This window comes from Nannospalax galili, unplaced genomic scaffold (assembly GCF_000622305.1).
Source record: "Nannospalax galili isolate Female #2095 unplaced genomic scaffold, S.galili_v1.0 scaffold448, whole genome shotgun sequence".
Classification (NCBI taxonomy): domain Eukaryota; kingdom Metazoa; phylum Chordata; class Mammalia; order Rodentia; family Spalacidae; genus Nannospalax; species Nannospalax galili.
In genome coordinates, this window is record NW_008359324.1 from 2888901 (window position 1) to 2894012 (window position 5112).

The 5112-nt window shown below is 37.8% G+C and overlaps 1 pseudogene; it reads right to left on the reverse strand.

Moving 5' to 3' along the window:
- Positions 1-3956: 3956 nt before the first annotated feature.
- On the reverse strand, positions 3957-4740 carry LOC103725650 (annotated as a pseudogene).
- Positions 4741-5112: the final 372 nt, after the last annotated feature.

A 5112-nucleotide genomic window follows, 5' to 3' on the forward strand; every position in this document is an offset into this window, starting at 1 on the left:
AAAATTGGATTGAAAATAACAATATCAGTCAGGGATCAGAGACAATTCCTAGGAAAGTGAGGGAGAAAGACACTGGAAGAGGACAAAGAGAGAGAAAGATGGAAGACAGGAAACTTTCCAATATCACAGCAAGGAAGAGAGAAGGAAGAAGGGGTTGTATGTGGCCCAGTGGAAATCTCTGGAGCTTCTCAGCCACCTAAATCATAGAGTTCCTTCCAAGCTCAGGATGAAGAAGAAGAGGGTGAGGTCTTCCCAGAGAAATGGCTGCCATGAGAGATGTCCCTGTCACAGTGCCATTCTGAGTGTGAAGAGGACCCAAGTCACTTGTCAAGTGTCTCAAGGACAAGCGAGGGTCACTCTCAGCAGCATGTGGAAAGATGTTCTGCATCTTGAAACTCAGTCAAAAACTTCTTGAGAGAAGGAAGACCTCCAGGCAGGAAGTTATAGGAAGGAGGGTCAGTGATAGACAGAGAGGAGAGGGACCAGAAGAGAGACTTCAAGAAAGAGGAAGAAGACAGAGAAATAGACCCCCAGCTCTGCAAGAGAGTACTTATTGGAACTCTGTCAGAGGGTAAGAGAGGAAAGCAGATGGACTCATAATCTCATCCCTGATGTGATGAGTCATGGAAGCTGGCATGGTAAGATGATCCATAACATAGCCAGGAGTGCTTGATCAGCACTTTGATTCAGTAACAGGAGGAACTGGGTCATGTGTAGCCCAGGAGCTCCTCCCAGGATTTGAACACCATATGTATGGAAGTGGGCAGCAAAGACTACTGGCCAGACAACTCCATGGAGGACAGCACTTTATTAGAGAGCAAACAGACCACTGGGCTGCCTCTTGGAGAGAAGAGAAACAGCAACAAGCACGGGAAGTCAGACATCTTTATAGGTGATTGGGTAACTTTCCATGACCTAGGCTGGGCAGTTTAGCTCAGGATTGGTTGGTCTCCCCACAAGTAGAGGGAACTTCTAGGGGCTAAGTTCAAACTTGCCATTTTAGAGTGTTGGGAACTGTGCTGCCATTTTAGGAGCCTGACAGGAACCTAACAGTTTGTTAAGTCCATTTGATATAGGATATTGTTTAATTCTGATGTTTCTCTGTTTATTCTTTTTCCAAATGGCCCAACTCTCAGCACACTGAAGTATAGAAGTTACCTATTATCATTGAGTTGTGGTTAGTCTGTGTCTTGAAATCTGATAGTACTGTTTTTATGAAATTGGGTACACCAGAGTTTAATGCCTTCTTGGTTGAATGATATATGACTTTCTTTATCCCTTGTGATGAATTTTAATTTGAAGTTTCTTTTCTCAGATATTAGAATAGAAATTACTGCTTATTTCTTAGTGTTATTTGTTTCGCATACTGTTTTCTATTCCTTCATCCTAAAGTGCTCATTATCCTTGCTGGTATGGTGAGATTCTTGCAGACAACAAACAGATTTAGTTTCTTAATATGTTCAACTAGTCTTTGCCTTTTGATTGGAGATTTGAGGTCCTTGATATTAAACCTATTTTTGAAAAGTTTGCATTTTTTACTGCAATTTTATTAATGTTTGTGTTCTTAGTCTTATTTTGTATGTCTGTTCTCAAGACTTCCATTTATCTTCTCTTCAGTATGGTCATTTCTTTCTTCGGGTCTTTGTCCTGCTACAAGTATTGTCTATAGGGTGTGCTTGGTGAACATGAATTCTTTAACCTATTTGAAATATGGATGATTTTCTTTCTAATTTGGCTATAACATACAGTTTTTATTGGTAAAGTATGCTGGGTTAGTACATATGGTCATTTACAAAAGGGAATGTTTAATGCAATCTCCTTTGGCTTTCATGATTTGCATTGAAAAGTCAGCTATAATTCCGTCTTTTCAGAATTTTCTGAAAAATTCTGGTTAATTTTCTTTTTATGTAATTTGTTTTTCTCTAACAGCTTTCAGTACCCTTTCTTTGTTCTGTACATTACGTGTTTTTACTATAAAATGGCATGGGGAGTTCCTTTTCTAATGGTGTTCTGTGTGCTTTTTATATCTGAATAGATATGTATTTTCTTTTTTTTCCTTCATTTTGTTTTTATTATAGCATGTTTGCTTAATTTATAGCAAGCAGAAAATAAGCTGGGTCTTGTTTTGTTACAAACATTGATGTTTTAAAGGCTGTATAAAATATTTGTTAAAAAGAACATATAAAAATACCTTTTTAGAAGCGTCCATAAGAAAGAAAATGCAAAGTTTAACCCCACAACTTTCCTCTTTGCTAGAACTGCAAACTACTGCTACAGCTTTAAATGGACTTTGTTTTTTAAACTATACATCCAGGAAAATCTAAAAAATTAAAGAAATGTGCATAAAAAAGATTGTATAGCCGAACATGAACATTAACTGCAAACAGTAAAGAAATGAACGTTAGAAATACTATCAAATATACAAAGGTTCTAGAATCAATCCTTTGAACATATTCCACAAACAGTACTTAAAACCATCTTTGTTTTCTACATGTAAGGCCTACATTTCTAAAATGAAATGGGGGGGTTAATCCTCTAAAAGGAATCATTTTTCCACAGTGTCTCTTATTCTCATCTGTAAACAAGTAGTCTGAGATTTGTTTAAAGTTGCTAGCATCTTATTCTGAAATGACATTGGACATTTTAAGTCACTTTTTATTGCCTCTCCAAAATGATCTGTAAGAGAAAAAATTCATTTTTTTACAACTATTTGCATACAGAAACAAAACCCACTTTCAGTTTACTTACTTTAAACAGCAGTAAAAAAACAAAAGCAGGTCTGGAGAAATGGCTCAACAGTTAAGAGCACTGACTGTTCTTGAAGAGGACCCAGGTTTGATTCCCTGCACCTACATGGTGGCTATGAACCTTCCTTAACTCCAGTTCCGGGGGAGTCCAAAGCCCTCTTCTGACCTCTGTGGCATTGCATGACACGGATGCACTCACATACGTGCAGGCAATACACTATTACACATAAAATAAAAATAACCAATAAAATATTAAAACAAAAACCAAGAACCTATGTAGCATGATCAACAATTTCCATTAACTTTTAGACTAACTACATAGGAACTTTCTTTTCCCCTTAGAATTATTTCTGCCGTCATTGACATACTCAAAACCTAAAGAGTTTTCCTGACATTTTCATGGTTCTAAATCTTAGAAACCATGTGGGGGGAAGGGGAAAGCAGTGAAGATGCCATGTTTCCATGACAAAATCTCTCTGAAAATGCTACTTAACACAGTTGGAAACCCAGTTTTCCCCAGACAGTGGACTTAACAACAGAACTGTTCCACACTGCATTATAATTATCATGGGCTTAGACATGTTGGCAAGTCATAAAAGTCTACCCTGAACCTACATGTGTCTAAGCAGTGTTGTAACATGGCTACAACTTCAGTTTTGTATCACTCTATCATTAGCAAGCTACATTTCTAGGGTAACAGTTCTACCAAATATGGATATGAAGATTTACTTTTAATAAAACAATTTTACAAATTATGGTGAGCAACATCTTGTCACCAAATACTTCAACCATAAAAAAATGAAAATCTTTACAAAAATATACAGACACGCTGGGTGTGGTGGTATACACCTTTAATCCCAGCACTCAGGAGGCAGAGGCAGGCAGATTTCTGTGAGTTCAAGGCCAGCCTGGTCTACAAAGCGAGCTATAGAGAGAGAGAGAGAGAGAGAGAGAGAGAGAGAGAGAGAGAGAGAGCACACATTGATAGCTGCCCAGAACATTAAAGAAACTGGACTCTTTAGAGTGGCTTCTCAACAGCATATCATTTTTTTTTTAGTGAACATTGCCTGATACAGGGAAACTAACAAAGAGTTTTTTTTTTCTTTTTTCTAAATGCATCATTGCAACATGGTAGTCCAGATAATTTAAGTATACCAAACTATGAGTAAATGAATGATACATACCTAGACAATATTATGACTTATACTATCAGTGGCCACTGGACTTAGGATGACTCCAAGACCTTGATCTAGATTTTTGACCCAGACCTACACTGTGATCTTGACTGAGATTTGGATCTAGGAGGTTCTTTTTTCCTTGATTCCTTTTCATATCTTGAGCCAGACTTATCTGTTTGGGAATCTGTTTTAGAGTTGCTTCTAGTTTTGGTGTGAGATGAAACCCTAGAAAGTGACTTACCCTTCATTTCTTTCTAGGGCTGGGACTTGGACAGTGATCTTGAATTGGATTTATATATTGAAAAAGATCAGTTTCAGTGTTTGAATCTATCATTGTTGGAATGGCTTCTGCTACACCATGGTCTTCCTGTTGGTCTACTGCTTCTAGGACTATAAGGTCTCCTATAGTTGTATTCGAAAGACTGACTCCTTGATCTTCTCCTTTAGTAACTCTGACTTCTAGAACGTCTGTATCCATCATAATCATCATAGCTTGAAGAGCTGTACACAGTCCTCCCTTCCTTGGCTTTCATTTGATTTAGTGTCTTCTGATTCCCCTGTGGAAACTGTGTTTCGATTTGCCACCCACAAATCCATTTTCTAAATTGTGTAAAGCATCTTCATCATCACAAACATCCTCAAATTGAACATAATCAAATCCTCTTAGACGTAGAGTGTAGAATTCAAGTGGAACATATCCATCAACTATAGGACCTTAACGACCAAATTCTCCACAAGTCTTCAGACCTGGTGTCATCCGCCAAGTTCCTGACAAACAGAGACGTGTTGGGAGGGCGAGGGATTGGGACATGGTGTGTGAGTCATGGCCGGCAGTGCTAACAGGTTCAAAAAACCATCCGCAGCTTCAGTGACGGCTTACATACACACACACATCCACACATGAGCACACACGATCACACACACACTCACACAGAGCCAGCGGCCTCTGTTCTAAATATATCCTTAATTTAGGGAATCTTGCTTCTATAATCCTGATGGAGGTCTGGTCAATGCCACTGGTCAGAGATTCTTCTTCCTCTATGCTTATGATGTGTAGATTTGGTATTTTCATGATGTCCAATTTTCCTGCATTTTCTACTCATATATATATATGCATATATTAAAATATATATGCATATATATTTAAAATATTAAAAATATATATATGCATATATATTTAAATTCAT